The sequence below is a fragment of the Gossypium arboreum genome, chromosome 6 (genome assembly GCF_025698485.1).
Source record: "Gossypium arboreum isolate Shixiya-1 chromosome 6, ASM2569848v2, whole genome shotgun sequence".
Taxonomy (NCBI): domain Eukaryota; kingdom Viridiplantae; phylum Streptophyta; class Magnoliopsida; order Malvales; family Malvaceae; genus Gossypium; species Gossypium arboreum.
Window position 1 is genome coordinate 99,441,559 of NC_069075.1, and position 19,816 is coordinate 99,461,374.

The 19,816-nt window shown below is 39.4% G+C and overlaps 1 non-coding gene across 1 annotated transcript; it reads right to left on the bottom strand.

Annotated features, from left to right (window-relative positions):
• Positions 1 to 17,056: 17,056 nt before the first annotated feature.
• Positions 17,057 to 17,163, bottom strand: LOC128294505 (small nucleolar RNA R71). The gene has a single exon (XR_008284814.1). It is a non-coding gene; the product is annotated as a small nucleolar RNA R71 (small nucleolar RNA).
• Between the last annotated feature and the right edge of the window lie 2,653 nt (positions 17,164 to 19,816).

Sequence of the window (19,816 nt, forward strand, 5' to 3'; positions counted from 1 at the left end):
AAGAAGGATGGATCCATGCGTATGTGCATCGACTACAGACAACTGAATAAATTGACCATTAAGAATAGATACCCCCTACCAAGAATTGATGAATTGTTCGACCAACTGTAAGGAGAAACGATTTTTCTCTAAAGTAGATCTTCGGTAGGGGTATCACCAACTAAGAGCTAAAGGGGCCAATGTGTACAAGATGGCGTTTAGGACATGTTATGGTCATTACGAGTTCCTAGTAATGCCTTTTAGACTGACGAATGCACTGACAACTTTTATAGATGTAATGAATAGGGTGTTTCAACCCTATATGGATCAGTTTGTTGTAGTATTTATCGACGACATACTAGTGTATTCAAGGACTGACGTAGAACATGATGAACATCACCGAGTAGTTCTACAAATATTGAGGGAGAAGCAACTTTATGCCAAATTCAATAAGTCTGAATTCTAGTTACATGAGGTAACGTGTCTGGGTCATGTGGCATTTGCTAAGGGGATTAGGTTTGATCCTCGAAAAATTGAGGTTGTGTTGGACTGAAAGCAGCCTAAGACTGTATCAAAAATTCGTAGCTTTCTAGGACTAGCTGTGACAGCCCTAAAGTGACTCTAGTCGGAAAGCGGTTTCGGGACCGCTAAACCGAGTCACCAAATTATTTGAATGTGATATTTATGGTCTAAAATATGTGAATATGAATGTGCGAAAATTTTATGCTTCGATTTAGTAAATTGCATGTGAATTTAGTCAAAAGGACTTGTGTGACACTTTTGAAATGTGATAGGCTAATCTACAAGGATCTAATAGTGCATGTAATCAAAAGGGAGGACTTGCATGTCAATTTTCCCCCCTAATATGTAGTGGCCAGCCATGAGCATGGGTGGACAAGGTGTTATGGCTAAAAAGAAACATGTCATAGACATGTTGGCTTAATGCATTATGTAAGGAAAAATAAAATAATAAGCATGGTAATTAAATAATGAAAGGGAGGAGTGATGAAAAAAAAATGGTCTCATCCATGCCCCCATTGCCGTGAGTTGAAGGAGAGAAAAAAAAAATAAGTGTTCATCCTTGGCCAAATAGAGGAAAGAAAGGAAGGGGAGGAGCTTGAGAAAATCGGCTATGGTGATTTGCTAGACTAAGGTATGTTTGATGTTGTCCATGAGATGCATGCATGTTTTAGTTGTTAGCTTGAGTTCTACCTAGCCCATGGTCTAAATCTTGCTATGTGATGAAGATGATACTCGGCCTTGGGTGTTGTTTTCTTGGTTGATGTTTGATGTTATGGTGGTTCACTAGATTAAGGGATGTGTTATGTTGCTTGAGGTGTTAGATAAATTTGAACTCATCACCAAGCTTTTTAAGCAACCCAAGTTAAAAGTTTTGATATTGAGGTATCTTGAGCATTCGGCCATGGTAGGAAATAGAAGAGAAATAAGGTTGTTGTTAGATGAAGTAGAGTCTAACAAATGAGCTCGTATGTGCATTAGTTGCTAGATGGAGAAGAATCGGCTAGCAAGTTGTGTGCTAAGGCCAAATATAATTTTGTATATTATGGGTAATGCATGTGTTGAATTAATGGAAAGGAGAGGATGCTTTAATAGTGTATATATGTGTATTAGCCAAGTTTTGAACTTGAAACAAATGGTGTTTAGTCAATACAAGTGACCATACTTGTAGAATGTATTAAGTGTTGCAATCGGCCTTAGCATAGATGTGTATGTTCGGCCACATGAATGAGTGCATGAGTTGATGTGTATGTTCGGCCATAGGTAGCCTATCGATGGCTTTAGCTTGACTTAGAAAATTCGGCTAAGGGGAAATATTAGCTAGTATGTTGAATTCGATTCGTGATTTCGTACATATGTGACTCTAATGTCTAATGTATATATGGGCTAAGTACCTTGAGCTTCTCTTTTGATGTTCGAATGAATTGTATTAAATCGCTTGATGTGATTAAAAATGCGTATGATCATTGTGTATTTGAGCTAAAAGGTGGCCATATGACCTATCAAACTCCTTGTCATATTCGGTCATAAGCTAGCAAAATGAGACTTTAATAAGTTAAATTTGTTTGAATTAGCTCAAGAGCTTAGAGGACCACAGTTGGATAAGGGAAAGGAAAAAGTGATCGAATAGCCGTTGAAGCCGTTCGACAACATCCGAGGTAAGTTTTCGAGTAATGGAACTTAGATCATGATTTGATTAGATCACGTTTTAAGCAAATCAAAATCATGCTCTTTGCGTGTGGCTATTGAGCCGAAATTGCAAGTGTGATAAGTGCCTCGTGTTAGAGTTTTGCTAACGAAAATGGAATACGAATGTGTCATGATTTATTGATAAATGTGCATGGTTATTCGAATGATGTCCGGGCTAAGTCCCGAAGGCTTTGTGCTAAGTGACTAAATCCGGACTAAGATCCGAAGGCATTTGTGCGAGTTACTAATTTCGGGCTAAGCCCGAAGGCATTGTGTGAGTTATTAAATCCGGGTTAAGTCCCGAAGGCATTTGTGCAAGTTACTATAACCGGGCTATGTCCCGAAGGCATTTGAACGAGTAGCTATATCCGGTTAAACTCCGAAGGTACGTGATTCGGGAATGAATGAACTTGCTGTAAAAATTTCGATTAATACGCTTGTGAAATCCCAACAATGAGGTATGTTTCAGTATGTGCTTTGAATTAGTTGAGCCCTTACAAATAAGTATTCGCTCGGTTGATAAATGAGCTAGGCCTTTAGCTAAGTTGATCTTTGTGTATGAATATAAGGGTTGGTAATGTGAAGTAAGTATGATATTGAGAATTTGTGCATATGAAATTATCTGCTTAGCTACATGAATGCTATACTTTGGTGTGTTTAAATTCATGGCTCAAACTTACTAAGCATTAAATGCTTACTCCGTTTTCTTTGATTTTCATTTTATAGATTTTGGTTCTTCACTATCGGACTGGATTTTGAAGTCGAAGTCGCCCACACTATCAAAGCTCCTTCTTGGTATACTATTTTGGTTGAACTTTGAAATGGCATGTATAGGACTACCCTTCTTGTTATTGGTCACATACCCTTTGGTTTTGTATAAATTTGGATAGCCATGCGAAAATGGCTTATATACACTTTGGGCATGGTATTATAATCATTTGTATGTTGATCATTAAGAGGTATGGAAATGTTGGAAACGATTAGCCATTGGGATGGTTAATCATGATCATATTTTGTACTACATATGTAAAAGGGCTAGTTGAATCATGGAAACTATGAAATAGGTAAAGCCTACCTTAAAGACAGATCTTTGGCAATTGCGATGGCGTGGATGTGAAAAATCACTAAAAATAGTAGGAATGGAATTAAATAGTGAATAAATTATGTAAACGAACCTTGACGAGTCTATCTTCATAGGAGAGTAACGAAACGATCATATGAACAGTATGTTAAGAGATATTTAAGTTTTCGCGACTTTGGAAATTCATTATAAATTGACCAGAGATAATTAGAAGTCATACCATATATGTACAGATTCCTTTTTGAGTCTAGTTTCAGTAGAAACAAACGGAATCGATATTGAAGCCCTGACAGGAGATATCCAAATCGTAATGTAGGAAGGTCGGTGTAGTCGCACCACGTAACAGGGAGACTTTAACTAATAAAGCTGTACTAATTGGCCCGACCAAAATTCTAGAAAACAATTTGTAGATGCATATATGAGTCTAGTTTAGGGAAAAATCACAAAACTGATTTTCGAGTTGTGGAACTCAAGATATGATTTTTAAGGTGACGGTGACACGCTTAGCCAATTGTCTGAAATTTTAAAATGAACTGTGCAAGTAAGTGGATTAAGCCGTTAATCGCTCGTGTCCGACTCGTGACGGTCTCTGCACGGGTGTTCTGAGCTTTATTGGTATCGAGCTACGTTTAGTCGATTCTAGGACTACCGTAATGCGTTGGGTTTAGCTATACATGCCATTTTATTTGATTATTTGATAGTGTGGTGATTTACGACATTTGCAAATATGTTTATTTATAGTAATGGATCCGATCTGACCGAAGCGGTGGTGATGATCTTGAGAGTGTAGCGCTGCTCCAAGACAAGGGACAAAGCACCAGCGGACTCTCAACCTATTGCTAGCAATCCGAATGATGAGGCTAGGCAAACTTTTTATAGCGTGATGAATGATTGGTTCAACCAATACATTCGAACTAATCTACTGTTCCACAACCTCCATTCCCAACAAATACCACCCCGCACCTACAATGCCTCCGTGAATCGACCAAATAAGGTCAAATAAGCCCCATTTGATAGAATCCAAAACACGGGCTCTTGAATTTAAGGCTACGGATAGCGATGATGCCGAACAAGCTGAATTTTGGTTGGACAACACAATCCGGGTACTAGATGAACTATCTTGCACACCCGATGAGTGCCTAAAGTGTACTATCTCCTTGCTACGTGATTACGCCTACTATTGGTGGAACACGTTGACTTTGTCGTGCCAGAGAGCAAGTAACTTGGGAGTTCTTCCAAACCGAAGTTTCAAAAGAAGTATATCATCAAAGATTCATTGACCAAAAATGAAGGAATTTCTTGAACTCAAATAAGGTTCCACGTCGGTTCTGACTATGAGCGGAAATTTGTGAGGCTTAGCCGATGCGACGAGAATGCATTTCCTCGAAGCCGTAATGTAAAAGCGTTTGAGGATGGACTAAATGATGATATAAAGCGTATGTTGGCATCTTGGAAATCCGAGAATTTGTGGTACTTGTTGAGCGAGCTTGCAAAGCCGAGGAGCTCGATATGGAGAAAAGAAAAGGCGATATGGGAGCAAGGGAGTTTCAGTAAGAGGTCTTGGGAAGCCCTTCCCACGATCATCGAAGAAATTTAGAGATGGCTTAGGCCGATCTAGAGACACTACGGGCCTTTCTAGACGAGATCGCGATCGACCCCCGTGAGCACACGAGTCACTTGATCGCTAGTGTTGGAAATGACCGTCGAGACAGAGCGGAATGCCGATATTGTGGTAAATGGCATTGAGGAGTTGTAGGTTCCATGACCGCTCTGTTACAAGTCTTGGTCACCGACCACTTTATCAAAGATTGCCCGAGGTGGTCTCGAAGAATGCAAATCAGTGGGAAGCTGGGTGCTACCACCGCTCGGGGTAGACCATCTAGAAATACGGGCAATGCTAGTGGTGGTCAGAGAGGATCTAGAGATGCTGCGGCCAGATCTGAGGCTCGTGTTCCTGCTAGGGCTTATGCAATACGCGCACGCGAGGATGCTTCCTCACCAGATGTTATTACCGGTACTTTCACTCTCTTTGATACTAATGTGATTGCTTTGATTGACCCTAGTTCTACTCATTCTTATATATGCGAAACCTTAGCATCCAGAAAGACTCTACCTATTGAGTCTACTGAGTTCGTAATTCGGGTGTCAAATCCTTGGGTCGTTCGTGCTTGTTGACAAAGTGTGTAAGAAATGCCCCTAGTAATTCGAGGTTCTGTTTTTGGCGGACTTGATGCTTTTGCCGTTCGATGAATTTGATGTTATTCTTGGTTTGGATTGGTTGACCGTGCATGATGCGGTTGTGAATTGAAAAAGCAAGACTATTGATTTGAGGTGCTAAATAATGAGATAATCCGAGTTGAGTCTACGGACTTAAAGGGTTGCCATTGTAATATCGCAGTGTTGACCCGAAATATGTAAGAAAGGGTGTGAAGCATACCTTGCGTATGTACTTGATGACAAGGAATTGGAAAAGAAACCCGAATCTGTGCCGGTGGTTTGTGAATACCCGGATGTTTTTCCCGAAGAATTACCGGGTTTACCACCTGTTCGGGAAGTAGAGTTTGGTATTGAGCTTGTACAGGACTACGCCAATTTCGATAGCTCCGTGTCGTATGGCACCAACCGAGTTAAAAGAATTGAAAGCTCAGTTGCAAGAGTTGACGGATAGAGGTTTCGCTCGACCAAGTTTCTCACCTTAGGGTGCACCAGTATTGTTTGTGAAAAAGAAGGACGGAACCATGAGGTTGTGCATTGACTATTGTCAGTTAAATAAAGTGACGATAAAGAATAAATATTCGTTACCGCGTATTGATGACTTGTTTGATCAACTAAAGGGAGCCTCAGTGTTTTCAAAGATAGATTTGAGATCAGGGTATTACCAGTTGCGAATTCAAGATTGGATATACCCAAAAGCGCTTTCGAGCGAGATACGGCCACTACGAGTTCTTAGTGATGCCGTTTGGGCTCACTAATGCCCCTGCGGTATATATGGATTTGATGAATCGGATCTTCAGACAGTATTTGGACCGGTTCGTAGTTATGTTCATTGACGACATCTTGGTCTATTCAAGAGACGAGACCAAACATGCTGAGCACCTGAGATTAATGTTGCAAATTTTACGGGATAAGCGGTTATATGCTAAGTTCGATGAAGTGTGAGTTACGGTTAAGAGAGGTTAGCTTCTTGGGTCACGTGGTATCCGTGATCGAGTATTCGAGTTGACTGAGCAAAATTTCAGCCATACTTAGCTGGAAGCCTCAGAAATATTCTTGAGGTTCGGAGCTTTTTGGGGTTTGCGGTTACTACCGACGGTTTGTAAAGGTTTCTCGATGATAGCCACACCCATGACGAAGCTACTTCAAAAGATGTTAAGTTCGAATGTGCGGAAAAATGTCGAAAAGTTTTGATCAATGAAAACTTATTTGTGGAAGCTCAATTTTAGTGCGGCCGAATCGGGCAAAGAGTTTGTCATCTATAGTGACGCCTCCCTACTTGGGTTAGGTTGCGTATTGATGCAAGAAGGTCGAGTTGTGGCCTATCGTCGAGACAATTAAAGCCACATGAGAAAAATTATCCGACTCATGATCTCGAATTAGCCGCCATCGTATTTGCTTTGAAAATATGGCGACATTATTTATTTGGCGAGAAGTGCCATGTGTATTCGGATCACAAAAGTCTCAAATATTTGATGACTCAAAGAGACTTAAATCTGCGACAAAGGCGTTGGCTCGAGCTGTTAAAGGATTATGAGCTTGTCATTGACTATCACCCGGAAAGGCTAATGTGGTTGCGGATGCCTTAAGTCGTAAATCACTATTCGCTTCTGACGATGAATGTACACTTATGCATTCTACCCGACAATGTGTTAGTAGTGAATTAAAAGCCAAACCATTATTGATTCATCAAATTCGTGAGGCTCGAGAAAGTCGATAATGAATTGGTTGCAAAACGGCTGAATGTGTTCGAATGTGGAATCGAGTTTCAAGTTGATGATGACGATTGTTTAAGGTTCGAAATCGTTTGTGTATTCCAAAAATTCAGAACTTATTTGATAATTCGAACGAAGCTCATTGTAGCCGAATGTCGGTCCACCGGGAGTACGAAAATGTACAACGACCTAAGACGTCGATTTTGGTGGTATGGTATGAAACGAGACATTTCCGATTTTATTTCGAAGTGTTTAATATGTCAGCAAGTGAAGGCGAAACATCAAGTGCCTACGGGTTTACTCCAACCGATCATGATACCTGAATGGAAATGGGATCGAGTAACGATGGATTTTGTATCTGAGTTGCCTGTGTCGGCAAGTAAGAAAGATGCGATATGGGTCGTTGTTGATAGATTGACTAAGTTGGCTCACTTTATCCCCGTATGCACGAATTTTTCAATGGATAAACTAGCTGAATTGTATATTTCTTAGATTGTGAGATCACACGGGGTACCTATTTCTATCGTATCGGATAGAGATCCGAGATTTACCTCACGATTTTGGAAGAAATTGCAAGAAGCTTTGGGTACCAAGTTGCATTTCAGCACCGCCTTTCACCCCCAAACCGATGGTCAATCCGAGCGGATAATTCAGATATTTGATGATATGTTGAGATGTTGCATCCTCGAGTTCAGTGGTTCATGGGAACGGTATTTACCTTTGATTGAATTCACTTACAACAATAGTTTTCAATCAAGTATTAAGATGGCACCTTACGAGGCTTTGTACGGGCGTAAATGTCGTACGCCATTGTTTTAGACCGAGCTCGGTGAGAGTAAAATTTTCGGAGTGGATTTGATTAAAGATGCCGAACAGAAAGTAAGAATAATTCGTGACGATCGAAGGCGACATCGATCGTTAGAAGTCATATCTTGATTTAAAACGAAGAGATATTGAGTATCAGGTGGGAGACAAAGTGTTTCTTAAGGTCTCGCCTTGGAAAAAGATACTCAGATTTGGCCGTAAGGGCAAACTGAGTCCGAGGTTCATCGGGCCATATGAGATATCCGAACGAGTCGGTCCAGTTGCGTATAGATTGATTTTTCCCCCTGAACTTGAAAGGATTCACGACGTCTTTCATGTTTCGATGCTTCGACGTTATAGATCCGATCTGTCATACGTGATTAATCCATCAGAGGTTGAAATTCAACCCGATATGAGTTATGAAGAAGAACCGATTCGCATCCTAGTTCGTGAAGTGAAGGAGCTGCGAAACAAAAGGGTTCCGTTAGTAAAAGTGTTATGGCTCAAACATGGAATCGAAGAAGCTACTTGGGAACCCGAGAACTCTATGAAAGAGCGATACCCAAACCTATTTACCGGTAAGATTTTCAGGGACGAAAATTTCTTAAGTGGGGGAGAGTTGTGACAGCCCTAAAGTGACCCTAGTCGGAAAGCGGTTTCGGGACCGCTAAACCGAGTCACCAAATTATTTGAATGTGATATTTATGGTCTAAAATATGTGAATATGAATGTGCGAAAATTTTAAGCTTCGATTTGGTAAATTGCATGTGAATTTAGTCAAAAGGACTTGTGTGACACTTTTGAAATGTGATAGGCTAATCTACAAGGATCTAATAGTGCATGTAATCAAAAGGGAGGACTTGCATGTCAATTTTCCCCCCTAATATGTAGTGGCCGGCCATGAGCATGGGTGCACAAGGTGTTATGGCTAAAAAGAAACATGTCATAGACATGTTGGCTTAATGCATTATGTAAGGAAAAATAAAATAATAAGCATGGTAATTAAATAATGAAAGGGAGGAGTGATGAAAAAAAAAATGGTCTCATCCATGCCCCCATTGCCGTGAGTTGAAGGAGAGAAAAAAAAAATAAGTGTTCATCCTTGGCCGAATAGAGGAAAGAAAGGAAGGGGAGGAGCTTGAGAAAATCGGCTATGGTGATTTGCTAGACTAAGGTATGTTTGATGTTGTCCATGAGATGCATGCATGTTTTAGTTGTTAGCTTGAGTTCTACCTAGCCCATGGTCTAAATCTTGCTATGTGATGAAGATGATACTCGGCCTTGGGTGTTGTTTTCTTGGTTGATGTTTGATGTTATGGTGGTTCACTAGATTAAGGGATGTGTTATGTTGCTTGAGGTGTTAGATAAATTTGAACTCATCACCAAGCTTTTTAAGCAACCCAAGTTAAAAGTTTTGATATTGAGGTATCTTGAGCATTCGGCCATGGTAGGAAATAGAAGAGAAATAAGGTTGTTGTTAGATGAAGTAGAGTCTAACAAATGAGCTCGTATGTGCATTAGTTGCTAGATGGAGAAGAATCGGCTAGCAAGTTGTGTGCTAAGGCCAAATATAATTTTGTATATTATGGGTAATGCATGTGTTGAATTAATGGAAAGGGAGAGGATGCTTTAATAGTGTATATATGTGTATTAGCCAAGTTTTGAACTTGAAACAAATGGTGTTTAGTCAATACAAGTGACCATACTTGTAGAATGTATTAAGTGTTGCAATCGGCCTTAGCATAGATGTGTATGTTCGGCCACATGAATGAGTACATGAGTTGATGTGTATGTTCGGCCATAGGTAGCCTATCGATGGCTTTAGCTTGACTTAGAAAATTCGGCTAAGGGGAAATATTAGCTAGTATGTTGAATTCGATTCGTGATTTCGTACATATGTGACTCTAATGTCTAATGTATATATGGGCTAAGTACCTTGAGCTTCTCTTTTGATGTTCGAATGAATTGTATTAAATCGCTTGATGTGATTAAAAATGCGTATGATCATTGTGTATTTGAGCTAAAAGGTGGCCATATGACCTATCAAACTCCTTGTCATATTCGCCATAAGCTAGGAAAATGAGACTTTAATAAGTTAAATTTGTTTGAATTAGCTCAAGAGCTTAGAGGACCACAGTTGGATAAGGAAAGGAAAAAGTGATCGAATAGCCGTTGAAGCCGTTCGACAACATCCGAGGTAAGTTTTCGAGTAATGGAACTTAGATCATGATTTGATTAGATCACGTTTAAGCAAATCAAAATCATGCTCTTTGTGTGTGGCTATTGAGCCGAAATTGCAAGTGTGATAAGTGCCTCGTGTTAGAGTTTTGCTAACGAAAATGGAATCTGAACGTGTCATGATTTATTGATAAATGTGCATGGTTATTGAATGATGTCGGGCTAAGTCCCAAGGCTTTGTGCTAAGTGACTAAATCCGGACTAAGATCCGAAGGCATTTGTGCGAGTTACTAATTTGGGCTAAGCCCAAGGCATTGTCTTGAGTTATTAAATCCGGGTTAAGTCCCAAGGCATTTGTGCGAGTTACTATAACGGGCTATGTCCGAAGGCATTTGAGCGAGTAGCTATATCCGGTTAAACTCAGAAGGTACGTGATTCGGGAATGAATGAACTTCTGTAAAATTTCAGTTAATACGCTTGTGAAATCCCAACAATGAGGTATGTTTCAGTATGTGCTTTGAATTAGTTGAGCCCTTACAAATAAGTATTCGCTCGGTTGATAAATGAGCTCTAGGCCTTTAGCTAAGTTGATCTTTGTGTATGAATATAAGGGTTGGTAATGTGAAGTAAGTATGATATTGAGAATTTGTGCATATGAAATTATCATTTAGCTACATGAATGCTATACTTTGGTCGTGTTTAAATTCATGGCTCAAACTTACTAAGCATTAAATGCTTACTCGTTTTCTTTGATTTTACATTTTATAGATTTTGGTTCTTCACTATCGACTCGAGATTTTGAAGTCGAAGTCGCCCACACTATCAAAGCTCCTTCTTGGTATACTATTTTGGTTGAACTTTGAAATGACATGTATAGGACTACCCTTCTTGTTATTGGTCACATACCCCTTTGGTTTTGTATAAATTTGGATAGCCATGCGAAAATGGCTTATATACACTTTGGGCATGGTATTATAATCATTTGTATGTTGATCATTAAGAGGTATGGAAATGTTGGAAACGATTAGCCATTGGGATGGTTAATCATGATCATATTTTGTGCTACATATGTAAAAGGGCTAGTTGAATCATGGAAACAATGAAATAGGTAAAGCCTACCTTAAAGACAGATCTTGACAATTTGCGATGGCGTGGATGTGAAAAATCACTAAAAATAGTAGGAATGGAATTAAATAGTGAATAAATTATGTAAACGAACCTTGACGAGTCTATCTTCATAGGAGAGTAACGAAACAATCATATGAACAGTATGTTAAGAGATATTTAAGTTTTCTCGACTTTGGAAATACATTATAAATTGACCAGAGATAATTAGAAGTCATACCATATATGTACAGATTCCTTTTCAAGTCTAGTTTTAGTAGAAACAAACGGAATCAGTATTGAAGCCCTGTACAGGGAGATATCCAAATCGTAATGTAGGAAGGTCAGTGTAGTCGCACCCTGTAACAGGGGAGACTTTAACTAATAAACTGTACTAATTGGCCCGACCAAAAATTCTAGAAAACAATTTGTAGATGCATATATGAGTCTAATTTTAGGGAAAAATCACAAAACTAATTTTCGAGTTGTGGAACTCAAGATATGATTTTTAAGGTGACAGTGACACGATTAGCCACCGTCTCGAAATTTTAAAATGAACTGTGCAAGTAAGTGGATTAAGCCCGTTAACCCCTCGTGTCCGACTCCGGCGACGGTCTCGGGTACGGGGTGTTACACTAGCTGAGTATTATCGAAGATTCGTAGAGGGTTTTCACTAATTGCCGCACCCTTAACTAAGCTGTTGAATAAGAATACGCCATTTAGCTAGGCTGATGAGCAGCAAGAGAGCTTTAAAAAACTCAACAAAGTTTTGACTAAGGCCCCTGTTTTGATTCAACTGAAGTCTGGGAAAGAATTTACTGTTTACAGCGATGCATCACTTGTTGGGTTGGGGTGTGTGTTGATGCAAGAGGGTAAGGTGGTAGCATATGCGTCTCGCCAGCTTAAGACTCCTGAGGTGAATTACCCAATGCATGACTTGGAGTTGGCCGGAGTGGTATTTGCATTGAAAATTTGGAGGCATTACTTGTACGGTGAGAAGTGTATCATTAACACAGATCACAATAGCCTTAAGTATCTCCTCACTCAGAAGGAGTTGAATCTTCGGCAGCGTAGATGGATTGAGCTGCTTAAGGATTATGACTGTTTGATTAAATATCACCCTAGTAAGGGCTATAACTGATCTGAAAGCAATGTTTTCTGGTCTTTGCTTATTTGATGTTGCTAGCTTGTTGCCTGAGCTCCAAGTTAAACCAGTGTGGATTAAGCAGATTAAGAATAAATAATTGAAAGATGAGTCATTGGGTCTTCAGACATCAAACAGACATCGAACTTTTGAGATGGCATGGAAATCTTGACATGGCATGGAAATCTTGACATGATATAATAATGAATTGAAAGAATATTGCTTGATGAGCTCATCTATTCTTACTTGATGTGTATGGAAACTTTGTGATTAACATGTTTGATTGAGTGTATATGATTAGGCAAGTTAGCCAAATGGATGGACATATAACATCGTATGCCTAGATTTTAATAAACAAGATTGGTAAGTTTAGTTTTTAGTTATACGAACTTACTAAACATGTAATGCTTACCCCATTTTATTTTCCCTTGTTTTATAGTGCTAGGAAGCTTCTGAAGGTTGGAAGATCATTGGAACATTGTCACACTATCAATTAGTAAAATCATTTTGGTATAATGGCATGTATAAGACAACTAGGTCAATAGAGGCTTGAAATGTTATTTTGTAACTTAGCCATTAGAATGGCTAGTAATGGTTCATTTTGATATTTCTAAGTAGGCTATTATGATATATATACACAAGTGTTAAGTTGAGTACATGTGATCAAATGTTGTTATTGCCTAAGTTAAATCAAGGTAATTTTATAAACATTTGTGCTTGCAATGATATGTCATGTTAAATGATGAAATTGCCTATTTTGAATGCTTGGAATGGTTGGTATTGGTTGTGTGTTTTAAGTGCAGGTATTGGGTGAAATTTTGGGTGAGAAACGAAGCTAGAAATGGCTTCATTTTGTCCATATGGGCAAACACACGACTTGGTAACATGGGCATGTGGTTAGGTCGTGTATCCCTTGCACCTTAATTTTGAGAAACAGAATGCTCAGAATTGGCACACGAGTAGAGACACGAGCATGTGTCTCAGCCGTGTGTGCCACAAGGCCTGGAACATGGTCGTGTGTCATGGCCATGTGAAACCTGCACCTAATTTTGAATTGAATTAATTAACCAGACGACCTATCACACAGGCGTGTGGCATGGCTGTTTGTGCAAGTTAGAGAGTTACACGAGGTCGAGCATGACCTCCAACACGGGCATGTCTCAGGGTCACATGGGTGTGTCCATTGGACCACATGGGTGTGTAAGCCCTGCACCTTGGAAAAATTTTTTAATTTGGCAAAAAATTCTTAGAGGTCCTGATTAAGTCCTAACTCAATTCTAATGCTCGTATTGGGCCTCGAGGGCCCAATCAAGGGATGTTATGGATGATCTCAGTAAATGAATAGTAATTTACGTAGACTAATTGAAAAAATATTCTAAATGTTCTGGTAATGCTCTGAAACCTTGTTCTGATGATGGGGACAGGTTAAGGGTGTTACATGTTCTTCTTGAATGGATAGGTGGTGAACATGTCAATTGATTTAGGTGAAACTATCCTCTTTCTAACTCTCATTTGAGATTTAACATTGTTTCATTTCATATTCAAATTTTATTTACCTTGCTAATTTAACTTATTTGAAGATAACCTTGCAAGCAGTTAAACGGATTGTCGACTACCTTTGGCAGACATACAGATACTTGCCACCTCAACGGACTATTACTCGGATCCTTTCATCCCACACTGAACTCAATATAGACTTAGTATATTACCCCAACATTTATCTTCTTATGACTTAGCCTATGCATAGACCGTTCTTTAAAGGAAAACCCATTTAATAATATCCGGTCATTAATATGAGATTTCACTAATAGATAAATACCCCCTTTCTTTGCGAGCACTTACTTGCAAGTTAATCCCATAGGACTTTCCCACTTCATACCATCTTCCAAGATACTCCTAACAACAGACAGTTCCCAACAGACTATCTCTTTCCTAGATTGTCTGTGACGGACTTCCACATTTGATAGTCCTAAGTGGACTTCTCTATGTTATATAGTCCTAACTGACATCCACTTCCCTTGTTAATTCCCGACGGACATTCCACCTAACATAGTTCCTGGCGGACTTTCTTCTTTAGATAGCCCTTGGCGGGTTTCCCACTTTTCTAGCGACCTCTTTATCAATAAACGCTTAGAATTTAGAACCTGAAGAACCTTTCCATTACCTCATAGTCACTGATGATTTATATGTCAACTCTAGCAGACACTTAATGACGGATACATATTTGCAGATACTTTGAAGGAAATACCCTTCCTTTCACATAAGCCACGTTTAATAAACTTTTACCAGTATCTCTTACCTTTTCATTTTGGTGGATCCTCTTATTAGCATGCTTGCTAGAGTTCTCAGACACACAATAACCATCTTGTTAGATTGCTAATCGCGTGAGTCATATAGTGACTTCTTTTTTATGCCTTGACAAACTTCTCTATTCATTGTCCTGGCAGACTCGTTTTTGCGATAAGTGCCCTTTTTACAAGTTGACCATGCCATGGCTAACCATAGACTTTTGATTCCAAAGAATCTGATAAACCGTAATTTATACATATTTCTATCCCATGCTTAGCACATTTTATGGATGATTTTTCCTTAAAATTGGTGAATTCGATGCTCCTAATGCCTTAATTTCTTGTTTTATACTTAGGTGAGCATAGGAGAGTGAAAGCAACGAGAAACGGGACAAAAACGGAGAAAATGGGCCAACGTACAAAATCAACACGGCCTGGACTTCCTCACACGGGCAGACCACACACCGTGTCCCTTTGGCAAGGTCAAAGCACGATTTACACGGGTAGATAACACGCCCGTGCCCATTTAACAGCCTTGACCACAGCCTTAAGCAATCACACACGGCCGTGTCACATGGGTGTGTCCCTGCCGAGCCCAAGTTTATTCCAATTCAGAAAAGGCCAATTTTAAGGGCTCTTAGGCATTCCAAAGCCTATTTAAACACCTGATGAGGCACTTAGACAGGGAACGGAGAGGAGGAAGCAAGGAATTGCTCAAGGAAAGCCAATCAATCCATCTCAGAATCTGGATTCACCATCAAGACTGAAGATCTCCCTTCAAATTCCCTCAGGAGTTTTGGGTTTTCTTATGTTTTGTTATTTTTATTCTTTTGAGATGTTTTCTTTCATTAGTATGAACTAAAACCCCTAAATACCTAAGAGGGATGAAACCTAAGACGGATCTTGTTATTATTATCTGAATTGTATGATAAATATTTGACTTGTTTTTAATTATATGTTCTTAATTCCTGTTTTGATATTCCAGGACATTGATTCAAGTTAAGCTCTTATTTAGAGGAGGAATAGACCCTGTCTAAGAGTAAATTTGTCATAATTAAGTGGAGTTGATTGCGCGCCTAGAGATAGGGTGACAAGATTTTGCTAGATTAGGGTGAAACCTAATAAGAGGATCCATAGATTGAGTTAATGCAATCCTAGGGCATTAATTAGAAAGAGATTTCAATTATTCAATCTAGGGTTAGACGCTTTTAGTCTCGAGAGAGATAATAATATAACTTAGGGATCTCTACGGAACAAGTTGAATGAATAAATTGTCTGATTCAGAGTCAAATAACAAGTGAAGTCTAGGTGGATTTTTCCTTAGGTATTATCTTAATCAATCGAGTTTTCCAAAAAGTAGTTTCCCCAAATTTCTTCTCTATGATTTCTTAGTTTAGTTAATTAGTTAGATAAACAAAACCCTTTTATTTTTTTAGGCTAGATAATAAAAAGAAAGTTGATACTAGTACTTTTAGTTCCTTTGGGTTCGATAATCCGGTCTTGTTAAGCTATACTACTGTTCGATAGGTACACTTGCCTTCATCGTGATAATAGTTAGTTTTAAGAAACGATTCATTATAAATATTTAAAACCTGTCATGAATATCACGTATCAAGTTATTGGCGCCGTTGCTGGGGAACTAAGATATTAGGAACACTCGATTTTTATTACTTTAGCCATTTTACTTTTATTTCAATTTCAATTTTTATTTTCTTTTCTAATTCTTCATTTATTTTCTTCTGACAGGTTTTTCTAGTTTATGATCAGAAGAAACCCGTCAGGACCACTACTTTTTTACGGTGAGATCGACTGTACAGTTCGCAGGAATTGGAGAAAAATAAGGCGAAGCCTAAGATACACAGAGGATGAGCAAGAGGACGATACTTCAACCACAACCGAGGAGATGGCTGAAAACCAAGAAAATCTGCTACCTCCTGTGATTGCTGCTGATCTAGTAAATCAGAATCCTGCTCTACGCACTATGTATGATTATGCTAAACCTAATTTAACAAGAACTGAGTCAAGTATGGTTAGTCCTGCTATTGCTGCAAACAATTTTGAACTGAAACCTAACACAATTCAAATGATACAACAGTTTGCTCAATTTGATGGTTTGCAGGACGAGGATCCCAATGCTCACTTGGCAAATTTCCTAGAATTTTGTGATACCTTTAAAATTAATGGTGTTTCTGATGACACCATCTGCCTTCGGTTGTTTACCTCTTCATTAAGGGATAAGGCTGAACAATGGTTGAACTCGTTACCAAGAGGGTCAATCACTACTTGGGAACGAATGACTGAAAAGTTTTTATTAAAATATTTTCCGCTGGCTAAAATAGCTAAATTGCGCAATGATATCTCTTCTTTTGTACAGATGGTTTTAGAAACACTCTACAATGCATGGGAGAGATACAAAGACCTTTTGAGAAGGTGCCATCACCATGGGTTACCGCTTTGGTTACAGGTTCAAACGTTTCATAATGGCCTGAATCCTTCGACTCGGCAAATGATTGATACAGCCGCTGGAGGAACCATCAATAATAAGACACCTGAAGATGCCTATGAATTTATAGAGGAGATGTCATTGAATAACTATCAGTGGCAAGCCATGACGACAAAGCCAACGAAAATAGCCGGCATTTATAACGTCAATTCGGCCACCATGCTCTCTAATCAAGTAGAACTCTTGAATAAGAAAATTGATGGTTTTCTTAGTTCTTCACAGGTTCACCCAGAATGCAGTCCGAAACAAATGGAGGTGGATCGAGCAATTCAAAATACCCACCTTATGGCCACAACATGGAGAACGAGTAGTTAAATTACATGGGTAATAATCCTTGATCTCAAAAAATCCTTATAGCAATACTCACAATGCAGGTTGGAGGAATCACCCAAATTTTTCATAGGGAGGCCAAGGAAATCAGAAACCACCACCCCCAGGCTTTCAGCAACCACCATACCAACAGGAGAAAAAGCCGAATGTTGAGGAAATGCTAACCAAATTCATCTCGATGTCAGAGACTCGTTTTTAAAATACTTAGACGGCACTCAAAAATCAACAAGCATCAATCCAAGGGCTCGAAACTCAGATTGGACAGCTCGCCAAGTTGATTTTTGAACAACCACAAGGTAGACTACCAAGTAACACTGAATCTAACCCAATGGAGCAACTCAACGCAATTTCCATTCATGATGAGGAAGGGTTAGTGGCAAAACCAAGGCCAGAACCGGTGGTAAGCAAAGAAAAGAATGAGGTAGGCCAAAACGAACAAAAATTGGTAAGTACAGAATTTAAACCTCGTGTGCTATACCCCAATGCGACAAGGAAAGACCGCTCAGACGAACAATTTGGTAAATTCCTTAAACTTTTAAAGAAACTACATATTAGCCTACCGTTTATTGAAGCACTTTCGCAGATGCCGAACGCAGTCAAATTTTTAAAGGAGCTTCTAGCATGTGGAGCTAAATGCAGTTTGCTCAGCCATTCTTCAGAATAAGCTACTCAACAAACTAAAACATCTAGGGAGTTTTACAATTCCTTGTTTAATTGGTAGTTTAGATGTTAATAATGCGTTGGCTGATCTAGGGGCTAGTATCAATGTTATGCCGTACAAATTGTTTAAGCAACTAGGTCTAGGAAAACCCAAACAAACTAGGATGAGCATTCAATTAGCAGATAAAACTGTCAGATTTCCTAGGGGTATCATTGAAGACGTACTCGTTAAAATTGACAAATTTATATTCCCATTTGATTTTGTTGTTTTAGACATAGAAGAGGACAGTAATGTTCCTTTAATTTTGGGAAGGCCCTTTTTAACAACAGCTAGAACAATTATTGACGTTGGCACAGGTGAACTCACACTTCGTGTAGAAGACGAAACAATCAACCTTCAAGCTCGCAACCCGATCAACACATCGAAAATTGAAAGTGATTGTACAAATTGTTCTACTAAGATTGATCATACAGTACAACCTATTTTACAGGACATAAGTTCGAAGGACACACATCAGCCATGTTAAATCCACAACAAAAAATCTACCCATGAAGAACGAAGGTTACGAATCGAGAAGTTAGATGAATGGCTAACATTTAAACCGAGAAAACACGATAAAGCAAAACTACGCTAGAACGAGCTCAGTGCCTTGCCAAATCAACTTCAAGTTGGATACAAAGTACTACTAGATGCGGCAGATCCTCGAATCGCCACTTCTGATCTGAATGAAGAAACCCCTCTTACGGTAACTAACATTTTTTTCATACGGTACGGTCTAGGTAAATCACCCCAAATTCAGCATGTTCAAGGTAAATAATACTCGTCTTAAACCTTATGTTGATAAAATATATAGCAGGGATGAGGAGTGTAAACTTCTCGATCCACCATCACGCACCAGACAGATAAGTCGAGCTTAGACTATAAATAAGCGCTTCTCGGGAGGCAACCCGAACACTAACAATATTAATTTATTTAAATTTTATTTTTAACATCTAACATACTAATCGACTTATGGAACGCAGGCTTTCTAAAGCACACACGGCCAGGCACATGGGCGTGCCTTAGGTTGTGTGAAAATAGGGAAAAATTTTCCCCAACACACGATACGATAAGTCACCACGACCGTGCGTTAGGACCATGGGCGAATCTGCCAAAACAACATGGGCGTGCGATACACCCGTGTCGTAGAACCGTGGTTGAACATGAGAAAATAGCATGGCCATTCGCCACGCCCGTGTCTAGAACCTGTGGTCGAACCTATCAAATTAACACGGGCGTGGGAGAAGCGAACGAAGACAGACACAGCCATGTCCACCCACACGCCCAAGGAACACAGGCATGGGCCAAATGTCAGACTCGCCCAAATTCAAAAGTCGCGAATCACAGGGGCGTGTCCCCTGGCTGTGTGTCCATAAATCTATAAATACCCTTCACTATTCATCATCTTCTTCACCCAAAATCCCTAACCCTAGCCACTGCAAATCTACATGGTCTACCTGCCATGCCCTTGCACCGCCTCCAACTCTATTTTCGACACCCATTCTCATCTTTTTAGCGTTTGTTTACTCTTTTCTCTCTATTTTCTTCATCACTTTTACTAATTTTAT